We start from the raw sequence: 15,225 nt of genomic DNA on the forward strand, positions 1-15,225 counted from the left end.
ACTATATTTTCAAAGATTGTTTAGTATTTGCCTGACCTCTGAAGCAAGACACCAAGTTCATGTACCCACTGGATAGAATCTCGAACACATTCACAAGCTTCAACTCCATCATAAGTTTGTGCTCTTAATACTGACAGTGGTAAATTGAGTCTAGTCAGTACATCAAATATAGTCGAGGATATTGTTTCACCAGTTGTATTGGAAACACTGTACGAACCAAGAAATGTATCATGGACGTCAAGGTTCTCATCTACGTATCGTACACATACTGCTTCCTGTTCGGCACCTGTAACATCTTGAGTGCCATCAACCATTAATGCAAAGATTTTATTTTGATGCACTTCGTGTGCTATGTTCCTCAGTATTTGATAGCTAAACATCTTCATTATTTCATTCTGAGCGTAGCTGCTTTCTGTCTAGTCTTACACTGCGAAATTATGAACGGTTAGAGCAGATAGCCCTCGTATAGCTTTGTGCGAAATTCAAAAACAAATAAACAAAGAGAAAGCTAGCTAACACCATCCTCCACCAACCCTTGGGCTACTCCAAACATTGGGCTTGCTGTAATATTATATTCCTCCTATAGATGAAGTGTAAACATGTTCAGCAATGAGTTTTATTCATGCAAATCATAAATTGCAAGTCAAATGCCATCACCATCAGGCCATGCGAGACCTCTTTTGGGTTTGAATCATACAACATCACATATAATATAAATGTCAGTTATGAGGTATATGATTGAGAAAAGCATACTTACTAATAGGACTGTAGCAATAAAACGTAGTAAAATGAGGGTAAAATTATTTATTTGTTATCATTTTATTATCAAACTGTACAATCTACAGGAATAACAACTGATATTTGACCCCCTAATTAACATTGCTAATTTACTATACCATTACAATTCGCAACGCTAAAAATCGGGTTATGATACCCATGGTGAGCAAAGTACAGATTGCCAAGGTGTAGTTTTACCCTTAACAACAAACAATCAACAATAAGTACAGTCTATACTTGATATGAAACTTATCAAAATAAAATTGAATGCGTAAACATTGAATAAAACGGATAATTTCTTAGAAATGTATTCATCGTTACAAATCATATCAAATACAGTAAATAAAGTTTCTATTTAACTTTAAAATTATCATGTGGAATTTCAAACTGAAATTGAAATTAGCTTTTAAGCTATATCGAATAGGTCCTCTAAATAACAGGAGGTTTACTCAAAACATCTGTTGAACAGTAGTACTAAATCGCCTACCTCACTAAGTCAATGTTAAGTTAATTAAAAGAGTCTAGATATGAAGTGTAAAACAAAATACACAGTCTTCATTACATGACAATAAATACAAATACAGTTTATGTACATGTGGTTGTTATAACTCTGAATGACAGATTTTAACAGATTTTTTTCTTCTTCCAATTTAAAAATGTAACTTCCTTAGCATACGAGAAATCTTGTATTCACCCACTAGCATGCGTTAACTACGTAACTGATCATCTTTATATGTGATGTATCCAGATGAAAATGAATTAACCCCAGAGTACACTGCAGTTGCGTAAGTTTGCTCACGCAGCTCCCACAAGTGCGAGGGGTCCGAACCAAAAGGGAGACTGACAAACTGAAGAATTGCTGACAGAGCGAATAAACGTAGAGATCCTGTTACTTTTTATGTGTGTGTGTGTGGGGCGCATCTTTTGTAGTTATTCCACTGATCCACCAGATACATCTGTTTGATAATTAGAGATTTTATTATAGAATAATATTAAAATTAATTCTAATTAATTATTAAATGAAATAAAGCAATGGGATACAAAATGAAGAATTTTTATTGTAAAGAAATACAAACACAGTGCTGGGGTTGCTTGGACTGAGTTGCCAACAATCATGTATTTGTTATGAGACTCATGGATCTGGGGTTATTTTCAGGATCACATATGTACCTAAAAACAAAAACTCATCAGATAAGAGTTAAACGTTTTGAATTTCTGAATTTAATACAAAATTAAAATTTTAGCCCATGGTATCGAGTTATCATTAAGTAAGAGTTACATTTTTTGAATCTATATTTTACCTTATGACAGTGGTTCTTAACCTTGTTGGAGGTACTGAACCCCCGGAAGTTTCGTACTTGCATTCACTGAACCCTTCGTAATTGGAAAAATAAAATATGATTTTTTTTTCAAATTCAAAACATAAGTAGATATTTTATTAGTGCACAAAATAAACCATACATCAGTTGCACACAATATCACTGTGTTCAAAGAACAAAACCAACAAAACATGAAATTCACAAAAAAAAAACATAACTCAATGAATAGTTACTGCAAATCAATTTGACTTTTGCTGTTGCCTTTCAGAGACAAGTTCAGAAATGCGCCGCTTCACCTTGGCAAGTGCCACTCTCTTATCATTTTCGCAACAAAGTATGTTCCTTTTCTTCGTTTTTATGTCTACCATCCTCGAAAAGGATTGCTTGCAAATACACGTTGTAACAAACGGTATGAGTATCTCAAGGGCTTTCTTAACAATAAGAGGGTACACTACGATTTGGTGACACCAAAACGTTGAGAGCGTTGTTGTTCTGAAAAGTTGCTGTTGAACCTGGCTCTGCTGAAGTTCAATGATTTCGTCGAGGTATTCACCATTGACATCTGCTGTCGTAACACTAAACGTGAACGGCTGTCTCATCCATGCTGGATATGACTCTCTGGTGGGAAAGTATCCGTTGAGCTCATCTGAATGCATGGCAATTGCTTGCTTCAGTTCCCCGGATACAGAAATGTCTCCAATTTCAGACACATCTTCGATTTTACTTACACAGTCGTCCAGCAGGAAAAAGTTTGCGAAGTTATCATTCTCTGTTCGTCGTTTCCATAACGGTAGCTTTTTTTTTGTAAAGCCTTCGGTTTTCTTCTGTTTCGATTATGTTGACTCCACCGCCCTGCATCTGTTGATTGAGATGATTGAGAGCATTGAAAATATCGGCCATGTACGCCAAAATGAGAATGAACTCAGATTTTTCGAAGCAATCTACAATGTTGGTGCTCTCGTAAAAACAGGGCTAATTCCACACGCATGGCAAAAACACGATTCAGCACCTTTCCACGGGATAACCACCGAACGTTAGAATGGTACAGAAGTACCTCGAATTCAGAGCCCATTTCATTACACAGCTCTTTGAAGATGCGGTGCTTCAGGGCACTATTTCGTACAAAGTTCACACATTTCACGACAATTTTTAATACTTCTGCCGGTTTTGAAGGAAAGGTTTTTGTTGCCAACGCATGCCTGTGCAGAACACAATGCGTTACAAATGATGTGTGGTGCATTGGCTTTCACCAGCGCACCAAAACCAGAGTTTCGTCCCAGCATGACTGGAGCTCCGTCCGAACAAACTGCAGAAACCATATCCCACGAAAGATCGTTGTTTCTGAAGAAGTCATCCACAAGTTTCTTCACGTCGGCTGCCTTAGTTGTTGTTGTAAGAGGCTTACAAAATAAAAAATCTTCTTTTATCTCGTCCTTCTTCACATAGCATACGAATACAACAAGCTGGCTTAGATTAGAAACGTCGGTGGTCTCGTCGAGCTAAAGGCTGAATTTTGCTGGACTTGAAACCAGATCTGCAACTACTTGAGCCAAGATGTCATCGCTCATGTCATCTATTCTGCTGATGATGGTGTCATTTGAAAGAGGAATTTGGGATAACTTATTTTCAGCAGCTTTTCCCAGCATGATATCGCCATCTTCAACGCAGTTGGTTTTACGAGTGCTTCACCAATGGTGTGTGGTTTGCCCTGCTTTGCGATCAAGTACGTAACTTCGTATGTTGCTGTGAGGATCGGTTTATCGATGGGTATAAAGCCGAGAACAGGCAAAACAGCCTTTACATCGAACCTGGCTCTCTTTACCTTGAATTCAGCAAGCGTTGTGTTCTTGTATTTCCCATCTCCATGCAGCTTTAGGGAGTGTTCTCTCAGTTTTGCCTGTGCTAGACTAGAATTGCTCAACTTGGCATTGCAAATCATGTATTGACGATGCTGACTCCCATCATGTTCCGTTATACACGTGAATCCATATTGTATGTATTCGTCCGACCACTTTCTGTTTTTGCTCGACATAGTTAGTATGAAGGGATTGAAAGATTAGGAAAAAAATCACAAATGACGCACGTTTACTACAGTCACAAGTCAACTGCTAAGCGCACGAAGTTCCCTGCAGCACAGATATTAAGGCCAAGTGATTGGACGTGATCAGCCTCAGCCAATGATGGCCAAGTGAAACATGACATCACGAATAATACGAGTGGGGGTGAACGGAACACACTGTGTGTGTGTGTCTTGACCTCCGCCGAACTCCTGAGACTGACTCACGGAACCCCTCGGATTCGATTGAACCCAGGTTAAGAACCACTGCCTTATGATGACTCAATACTATAGGTTTGAAATATTATAATTATTATAATCAGAAATTACCCACGGTAAAGGCTGTAATTCTGGATGAACTAAAATAACTCACAAATATTTATATTAGCCACATAACTCAAATTTGGAAAATAGATTGAGGCTTCAAAAATATTAAAGTCAAGAATTCAAAGGAACAAGAAGTAGCAGAACTAACTACTACTCTCGGGCATCATACATTGTACTTGCGAAGAAGAAAAATGACTCGGTAAGGTTATATAGGGACTAACAAAAGGAGAATGAATTTACAAAGAAATATGTTTACCAATTGCCAACGATGCTTTATGAGGTTCACAGTAAGTTTTAACTTTTGATTTCTTTACGAGTAGATATTAGCAAATGCAAGTTGAAGAAACAAGTATAGAGAAAATGTCATTTATTATAGGAAGTGGCCAGTGGCAATATGTTATGTCAACATTTGAGTTATTCAGTACGTATACACTTTAATGCGTACTTTCTTTCAATTACTAATAGAGTGTACTCTCTTTTAATTACTTTGTAATGTGATACCTATTTACTTGGATGATATAATGGCACACAGGAAGACCTCTGATAATGCTTAACTTGAGATTGGCTACATAAATTTGAAATTTTCTTGTAAAGAGAACTTTAAATTTAATCCTAAGAAGTGTAATTTGTTTTATCATCAGATACGTTTCCTGAAATACAGTAAGAAGATATGGTGTGTCTGGAGAGCCATCTAAAATTGAATCTGTTGAGAAATGGCCAATACACACACATACACCTGAATAAACAATAACACTTGCTTCGGGTAAGAGGATTTATTAAATTTTGCTCTTACTATAATCATTAGAAGCGTATTGGTGAAATGGTGAACTTCAAAGAAGAAGTTGCTACTGGAAAGTCAACCTGCTGAAGAATCAAGACTTTGTTGAGTTCACTTCTAGAGGATGACCACGTTTTAAGTCACTAATGGATTTACTCGACCACGCGACTAGAGAAAACTCTCTCACTCGCGATAATGGAAAAAGAGGTCATCCTACCTGCATACTGTGAGCCTCAGAGGAAAATGAGGAAAAATATTTGGTCAATTGTCAGTTTAAATACAGCAAAATAAAATATTAGAAATTTTGTTTGAAAAATTGATTTTTTTATTTTTCTTTGTCTTATGGTGCATAGTTTTATTTGTGTAATTGCATTGATCAAGCGACTTAAAGAGAGAGCCAGTATTGTAGGTGATATTTTTATTATTTCAGTGTTTTTGATGTAACATCTAGAAGCTTCCTAGTACTAAGTCAGTGACGTAAGTTACCTCCACAATTTCGAGGATGCCTGAGCCAAAAGGGGCACAAAGGGCTTGACAAACGTAAGAATTGTTAACAAAAAGAGAGACATACAGTTAATTTGTTTGAAGTAAAGTGCGGGTGCACTGTTCTGTTAAGTTAATTATAACAATTAGCTAAAATCAAAATTATAGTTAAACGGTAATAAATAGCTGCCCAATTAACTTTTATGTGGGATGGCAGCTTTTTGTAGTTAAGCCACTGTTGCAAGGTGGTAAATATAAAATAGGTACAATATGAAAACACCAACTTGAATAAGTTCATCATTTAATCAGTTTGCGTTAGTAAGTTACATAGTGAAAGTTAGTAAACTATTTTATACATGATTCAATTAGTAAGCTGGACAAGGAGTCATTCATCTTGTTCGTTGTGTATTGATAAGTGATAATAAACTTACTTAAAGTGCTGTTAGACCTATCAATGAACATACTCTGTAAAAAAAAAGTTATCGAAGATAAAAAATAAATTAATTAATTTGACGAGGCTTCTCTTTTTTCCATATTTTTCAAAATAAACGCTCAACAGTAGAACACATTATAGCATAATACTGATCAATAGTAACGGTATGTTCTGATTAATTTAATATAGTTTAATGCAATATAATTTAGTATTTAGCTTTAAGAAAATGCTTAAGTTATACATTTGCTTCTCAGTAATTAGGCCAACGCAGTTATAATGCTAATGTTGAATGATAGTGTTGTTTACCTTTGTCGTCTTTTAAATTATTCTACAGTCATACAAGTAAGAATAGGTGTGATGTTACTGATATTACGCATCAGTTCGACTCTACAACAACAGTGTAAAGTTAAATTTACACGGTTGGTTGTTGGTCTAAAATTTTTGATAAAAATTATGTAAAAATGCAGTCGCTTCAATCCTTCACCCTAACCACGTTTAGACCACAGATACGGAATTTTAGGCCAGTACTTAACTGTAGCACTAGATTTAAAATATAATTTTTTGCCACCTTTACACTATAACGTTTAAAGGTAAACCTATTTTATTCTTAATAGTTGTAATATAATAAAATTGCTTAATCTAAGTTAATTGTGCCAAGATAACTATGCCCAAAACAGTATGAAGTTAATTGGAATAAGTTTAAGAAATTAAGAATAACATTAATTGGACTATGATAAAATAGCTAAAATTTCATGAACTTTTTCGTATTTTCCCTGTCAGTATCATAGACTATACAGTATACTGCCTTCCTCTTCCACAGAAGCTCAGTTTTAGGCGTTTATAACTACTTTTGTTGTTATGTTATAAATCTTAATATGGTGTATATATACATGTATAAATATTCATACTATAAACAGAATACACCCCATAATGTTTACCCTGTATTCAGGCGGTTTTTAAATAACTTTGGTTTTCTGCTTCTAAAATTCTGCCATTGACTGAGACATGGTTATAAACGAAATATATTTGCATGAACTATCCAAGAAGGTTACGTGGGCAGATATTCCTGGGTATGTAACTTGTGAAACACGAGGACCTCATCAACAGTTATGGGAAAAATCTTCTGACATTTGAGTCAAACCATGTGGCATGTACAACATAGGTTTCATAAACTTTACATGCTTTTACAGAAGCTGTTTCTGTAACAACATGCTTTGAAGTAGTGACGTGCAGTTGAATATTAGAACATTAGGACTTTGAAGAAGCTGCTAGCAATGGTTTACTCAACTCCAAAGTAACCTCGAAATTTGGCAGCGATGATTAAGAGTTGGCAAAATGTCAACAGATGGATCCGGCACTTTCCATCTGATATTAGTGCTTTTGCCTGAGTGTTATAAATTCCACATGTACATATATATAAAAATATTGGTACATCATAAAATATGGACAACGTGAAACAATTTTGTCTTTCATGACTGTCCTTGCAGAAACACACGTTAGAAATGTAAATCTTTATACTCACCTTTTATTTATTTACAAAATTATCAATTATCATTTTAAACTCTTGTGAAGTGCTGGCCTCTACTTCTGCCAGTGGTAACACTGTTTAAGAAGAATAAAACTGGCTTAACTGTAGCATAATTTATTTTACAAATCGTAAGCTTGTGTCATGTTTTGTTATCTTTCAAATACAGCACAAAGAGATCAGATTTCTATCCTTCTAATCTCTGAGATAATCCTGTGAACTTCTATAAGATCGTTTCATACCTTTCTTTTATTTAGAGAAGACATAAACATAAGGTGGCACTTACCTTTAGAAAGCAGTCCCCATATTTCAAGAATCACATTTGTGAAATTTAGCCTAAATCGAAAGTTTAGCTTCTCTTTCTACATAAATAACTCATTTTTATCTTAATGAGTATTTTCTCAAAATGAAGTTTTCACTGGGGTCACCAATTTATTAGCGTGGTAACTTCACAATTGGGACCAATATCAGCATGAAAATTAACATTATTTTTGATATTACACTCTTTTATAGAGGAATGTATCAGGGAAGAACTTCTAACCAGAGAATGTTGTTGAAGAGGAATGTATCAGCGAAGAACTTCAATGGTGTTGAAGAGGATGCTACCAGAGAAGGAGTACTTGCCATGGGATGTTGTTGAGCTGATTATTACCAAGGAAGAACTCTACCTATATGATGCCATAATAATGGTACTCAATAATTTCCTTCTAGAGATAGTGTTGAACAGATTCCTGTCAGGGAAGGACCACTACTTATGTTATGTTGTTTAACAGTTTCTTTCCAGGGAAGGACTACTGGCCATGAAATGGTGTTAAACAGGTGCCTAGTAGGGAATGTTTCAGAAATTGATATTCAACAAGTTTCTACTAAGAAACGACCACGACCAAGGTAGTGTTTAGTGTCAAGAAGGCTCTTGTCAGGGGAGAAAAACTATCGAGATGATGGTGTTAAACAGATTCCTACCAGGAGTATTACAGTACAAGTTTATACCGAGAAAAGGTGTCTACCTGTTAGGGAAAGACTGCTAGCCATGGAATCGTGTTAAACAGGTTTCATCCGGAAAGGACTAGTAGCCATGAGATGATGTTGAACAGTATCCTGTACGCGAAAGTCTGCTATCCAAGGGATTTTAATGAAAAGGTTCCTACTGAGAAAAATATCTTCTTACCAAAGAAATATTAATGCTTATATGCTTTTGTCAACAGGTTCTTACTAAGGAAATATTAATCTTAGATACTTCTATCAACAAGTCCCTACCAAGGAAATATATTTGTTTGTTTGTTTTAATTTAGCGCAAAGCTACATGAAGGCTATCTGCACTGGCCGTCCCTAATTTAGCAATGTAAGACTAGAGGGAAGGCTGCTACCATCATCACCCACTGCCACTTCTTGGGCTACTCTTTAACCAACGAATAGTGGGATTGACCGTAATTTTTTACGTCCTTACAGCTAAAAGAGCGAGCATATTTGGTGTGACGGAGATTCAAACCAGCGACACTCAGATTACGAGTTGATCGCCTTAACCACCTGGCCATGCCGGGCCTTTCACTGAAAGAAAGAATGACAAATGGGTGTTTACAAATGCTTGAATAGCAAGAGAGATCACGAATATATATTTATTTTTAATTCCAACAATTTGGTTAATATTATAAGTTACATTCTGTTTTAACAAAGTTAATCACAATATATGATTTCAGCTTCTCAAAGACGTAGCTATGTTACAGCTTGGTTAAATATTTAGTGTTATTTGTTTAAAGTGTCATGTGATAAAAGGATTGGTTTGTTTTGAATTTCGCGCAAAGCTACTGGAGGGCTATCAGCGCTAGCTGTCCCTAATTTAGCGATGTAAGATTAGAGGGAAGGCAACTAGTCATCACCACCCATCGCCAGTTCTTGGGCTATTATTTCATCAACGAATAGTGGAATTGACCATAACATTATAACGCCCCCACGGCTGAAAGGGCGAGCATATTTGGTGTGATGCGGATTCGGACCCGCGACCCTCGGATTACGAGTCGAGTACCTTAACCACCTGGCCATGCCTGGCTCTTATAAAAGGAAGCCAGACATAAGGTTCAAACTTGTTAGCGTTGAATGTTATATCACCTTAGTACATTTTATTTCAACTGCTGTAACTACTAGAATTTCTGGACGGTCGAGTTGTACGTAGGCCTAATTCAGCAGGTATTAACGTTAGTGCGAAACTAGAAATGCAATAAGTGAAAGCCGCATAAGCTTTAGTCATAAAGACTGTTAGTGTAATTCGTTTTAATAAGAAAACACCGAAGAATCCTTGTTATACAGTAACTTGTTTTTTTATAGCTCTTCTGAAATCCAGTTTTTCTTTACACCTTTTATGCATTACAACATAGTAATCTAAAGAATGTATGTTACAGCAGCTCGAGAGCACGTGTTTGATTGTAAACGATTGTACAATCACTCTGAGTTGCTGTTTTTAATAGTTGCCATGTCACGTACACCCTAGTACTACCCTCACTAACTGGCCATCTCCGGTGTATAATGAACACTTTCACCCTGACCGGTTAGTCAAGAGTAAGTTATATATACGTGTTCCTAAAATTTTAAAGTTTACGTGTTTACTATTATATCACAGAGTGTTGTACAATCATACTTTACTTATCTTCTTATACAGAACCAAATTACTATCACTGACCTTCTGTACACAGACTCTCGTACAATAGGGGGAACACTATTTTCAAATAGATGTATTTTATTTCTGATTTTAACAGACTTGTTCAGAGTGAAGTTTAGTTGTTTTATTTTCATAGACCTTTAAACAGATGTATGGGTGTTTTTTCTTTTTCTCTATTTTCACGAGCTCCTATAAAAGAAGATAATATTTTTTGACATTTGGAAGGAAATACAATTTATTTATTTTCGTATATTTTTATATTCAGCTGAAGGATTTTTTTACTGGTGTGAAAGTACGGTTTCTTTTTTTAAACAGAGTAAATTCTTTTTTATATGTATCTTCAGGTCTAGTACAGAAATATGTTTTACTTTTCCTCACAAAGTTCTGTATACAATTAGTATTATTTGTGTATTTCTAGAAACTCTTGTACGAAAGAGTATGTTTTTCAAATTTCTGTATATAGAAGTATAGTTCAGATGTCAAAATTCATCATAAATTGTATAGGCGATGGAACCGGGGTACATGCCCCAATTTTGACAGGGTATCGAAGTGCCCCTTGAATCGGAATATAATTTGTGTATGACTATCTCAGGAAGTTACTGTTTCAGTTTTGAATTCAATGACCACTGTTAACATAGCACCTAAAGTGCCTCTAATCAACAGTGTTCCTTCCCTCTAATTCAGATATCTTCAGCTGCTTATGATGAACTAATTTCGTGTATCTACAAACCTGACAACTTTATTTCACATGATTCACCACCAAGAAAAAAAATCAAATTGTTTTTACAAGTTCCTCAGATTAAATTAATACTATTTTTTTTAAAGTCGGAGACAAGGTATTTCGAACCCTAACGGAGTACTGAAGCCGTTTAAAACTTGTATATCTTGTATATCTTATTGATTTTTATACAGTTCAGTGCTTGTTTAATTCTCCCACTTACCGTCTTGCTTATCTGTCCGTCTACCTACCTCTCTGCTGACACAGTTATTTCTTTATATTTCCATTTTATCTGTTTCATGTCTGTTCATCTATCTGAGGACGATGTGGTGTTTTGTCCACTCCCTAATGAAGAAAAAACGCCACGATCTCATCAAACAGAGACCACATATGAAGTAATCTACAACTGAACTCGTTAGCAGTTTGACACTGTCTAATAAGAGAGTTGCGTGAAATCCATTTATTAAAGTCTAATATGTAAGGTCGTTTATCAAACTAGTTAGCAATGGATTGGGTTACCATCTGAGTAGACGCTTAACAAGTCGTATTTAGCCTTCATTATACGTATGAAGCTCATTTTCACTGCTTATTTGGACGCAACTTTCAGATGCATCAATAATACACTAATTATGCGCGAAACGAACTCAACGGTAGCACATGTCACCGAAGAAAAATCATTCTGTCTGTTGATGTAATCGTTTCGTAACCTAAAGTTCTCACGAGCCTTTTAGTTATGTGTACCCTTGAACGTGCTATCCAGTCTCACGCAGTATTGTTAGTTTAAATAAAAAAAAAGCGCGTGCTCTGTTACAGCAAAGCCTCATTGGGCTATCTGCTGGGGGATCGAAACTCTGATTTTAGTGCTATAAATCCGAAGACTTACCGCCGTCTCACTGGGGGACAATAAAAAAGCTATTCATATTTTTAAAATTCTGGTTGATTCTGGCTAAATCTTTTCAAGATGAAACGAAAAGTTTCAAAATGATACCCTCAAATTAAACTGTCTTAGCTGTTTTGTTAGATTATTTAAAAAAACACAAAAAAACGGCGAGAATCTATATTAAACACTTAATTTTGTATTATTGTACTGTTGATTCTACCTTAATCGCTCACCCTCCCTATAAATAATTTGCATTCCCCTTTGGGGCACGCCTTACACTTTTGGAATGGATATATAGTTAGATTTTAAACAAGTAGCTACTTACGTGGTGATCGGTGGTAGCCCGTTCAATCGCCCGTTTTAACGACTGATTAAGTAACGTCTCAGGTTTCAACATATAATGTGTGGTTATCTCCAAGGAAGTACTGTGAACGGCAGTTTATATGCGACGGGGTTGGAATTTGAAATTCAACGACGATGGTTGAAAGGCTAATGTAACAATACCCACTATATATGTCCAGTTTTGGAATAACTATATAAATATTACAGCGGGGTGGTACAAGTTTCGCACATTTTTGTCTTTGAATATTTAGGTGTGTTTTTATTCAACTGGTGTGTAATTTTTCTTTTTGTACATGAGTGTTTTTTGGTTTTTACTTCACCGCACTACATTCCATGGACGAAAGCCATTGCGGACAAAACAGTATTCCATAGTTTAGTAGATTGGTTGCTTTCTTGAAATTCGACTTTCATTGATAGATTTATTTCACTGTATTGCCTTCCACATTCACATGGAGTCTTGTACATTACGTTTTTAATCCGATGGTCACGAGTTCAAACCCCCGTCGCACCGAACATGCTTGCCCATTCAGTTGTGGGGGTGTTATAATATGACGGTCAATCTTACTATTCGTTGGTAAAAGAGTAATCCAAGAGTCGGCGGTGGGTGGTGATGATTAGCTGCCTTCCCTCTTCTAGTCTTACACTCCTAACTTAGGGACGGCTAGCGCAGATAGCCCTCGTGTAACTTTGCATGAAATTCAAAAAATAAACAAACTTGAGTTACAGCCATACACTTTTCATTATTATAATCTACAAATCTGCATAAGCGTTCTCTATATTCTGCCTTCTGCGAGTATAAAACCCCGACTTTTAGCATTATATGTCCTCAGAGTTACCACTGAGCCATCGTGAGGCAATCGTAGTGTGTTTTCTTTACAGCAAACCCACATCGGGCTATCTGCTGTGTCCATCGAGGGGAAACGAACCCCTTATTATAGCGTTGTAAATCCGTAGACTTCTCTCTGTACCATCGGGGGACATATTGTGCTTACTTAATCGGTTTTATAGACCCGCTGCGTGTTGAGGGTGTCTTCAAAAGAAGAGAATTAGGAGTTTATTGTCCTTGTAGTTTATATTCTATAAATTCATTTTAGTCTAACGTTCACTATATATATATATATAATGAACGAGGTTCGTTTGTATATTCTTCCTTACTCTTCTTGGCCCCTTCAGTGAAGAATATTCTGTTTATGCTAGAAACTAAGCGGTCTGCTACGTTTTTCACTACCAACAAGAGCAAACCGCATAATCTTATAAAGATATCCTAGTATTAACTAGTGCAAACAAACCATGCTCGATACTGCTTAGCAACGATAACCAATCCTTTTGTTAAGTTACTGTCTGATGTTTAAACCAGAGTTATTTTTGAAGAAGTAAATTGTCTGACAATTCCTCATGTAACTCCTTATACAGGTGTAACAGATCACTTTGGGAAATTACTCGTCACGTGACTGTCCAGAAAGTAGATCAAAATGGCCAATTTATCTCAGTAGGGGCATTATAAAAAACTCCTAAATCAAACACAAACACAAATTATAAGAAATCTTCAAAAATATTCCACAATTGTAATTGTACTTGCATATAAGGGAAATTAAAATATGTTAATAAATAGAGAGGATTATAATTCGAAAATGAAGACAGTGCTAAATGAATACCACCACGAATTCTGTCTAAAAGAATATTACAAGAACTGTAGAAAAAAAACAACGACAACAACAAAAAACTGATGAACAATTTTTTTTAGTCTTGAAAGTTCACATCCCCCAAAGTCACGAAATTACGAATTCCCATGAATACCGAAGTGAGATGCGCCATTAAGACCTATTTGTTTTCCACTGAATCATCTTCTTACAAAGTTGCAAAATATTTGACTACAAATTACACATCTTACGTTTATAAAGAACTGCTGGCAACATTAAGGCGTGCGCTAATCTGACGGTCGCGGGTTCGCGCCCGATTAAACATGCTCGTCCCATCCGTGGGGCGTTATAATGTTACGGTCAATCCCACTATTCGTTGGTAAAAGAGTAGCCCAAGAGTTGGCGGTGGGTGGTGATGACTAGCTGCCTTCCCTCTAGTCTTACACTGCTAAATTAGGGACGGCTAAAGTATGCGAAATTCCAAAACAAACAAACAATTATAAAGAACTCTCAACATTTTAATTTGGTTATTACCTGTTCATTAGTTTTGACACAATTTTGCTTTTCGCTAAAATTCCGGTTTGAGATACATCAAGTTTGCTCTCAAAATATTAGCAGAAAAAAAACAAACAATATAAAACGATCACCGACATTAACTTCACGATAGATATAAAAATATATATTTTATCAAAATATCAAAACAACTAACTCTAGTGTCATTCATGTGAGATCACTTTGCAAGTGATACGTTTGTGGCGTCTCCCGTTGGGACAACGGTAAGTCTTGGAATTTACAACGCTAAAATCAGGGGTTCGATTACCATCGGTGGAAACAGCAGATACTTTGTGGCCGGGCTACATGGCAGAAAAAGTCGTTATTATATGTGCTGAACGAGTTGAACAACTGCTACACTGGTTATATCATAAATAAAAGGCCCCTGCATGGCCAGGTGGTTAAGACACTCAACTCGTAATCTGAGGGTCGCGGGTTCGAATCCCTATCCCACCAAACATGCTCGCCTTTTCAGCTGTGGGGGCGTTATAATGTGACAGTCAATCTAACTATTCATGGTGATGATTAGCTACCTTCCTATTAGTCTTACACTGCTAAATTAGGAACGGCTAGCTTAAATAGCCCTCGTGTAACTTTGCGCGAAATTCAAACCAAACAAACAAACAAAAAGAAAAGAAAAGGACTCCATATCTTTCTTAAACTTAGTGATAAAGGTATGAAGACAAGATCAGTTGCAAAATTGATAAAAAATATACATAAATAAATAAAAATATGGATTTCT

Source organism: Tachypleus tridentatus, chromosome 10 (genome assembly GCF_004210375.1).
Source record: "Tachypleus tridentatus isolate NWPU-2018 chromosome 10, ASM421037v1, whole genome shotgun sequence".
NCBI lineage: Eukaryota > Metazoa > Arthropoda > Merostomata > Xiphosura > Limulidae > Tachypleus > Tachypleus tridentatus.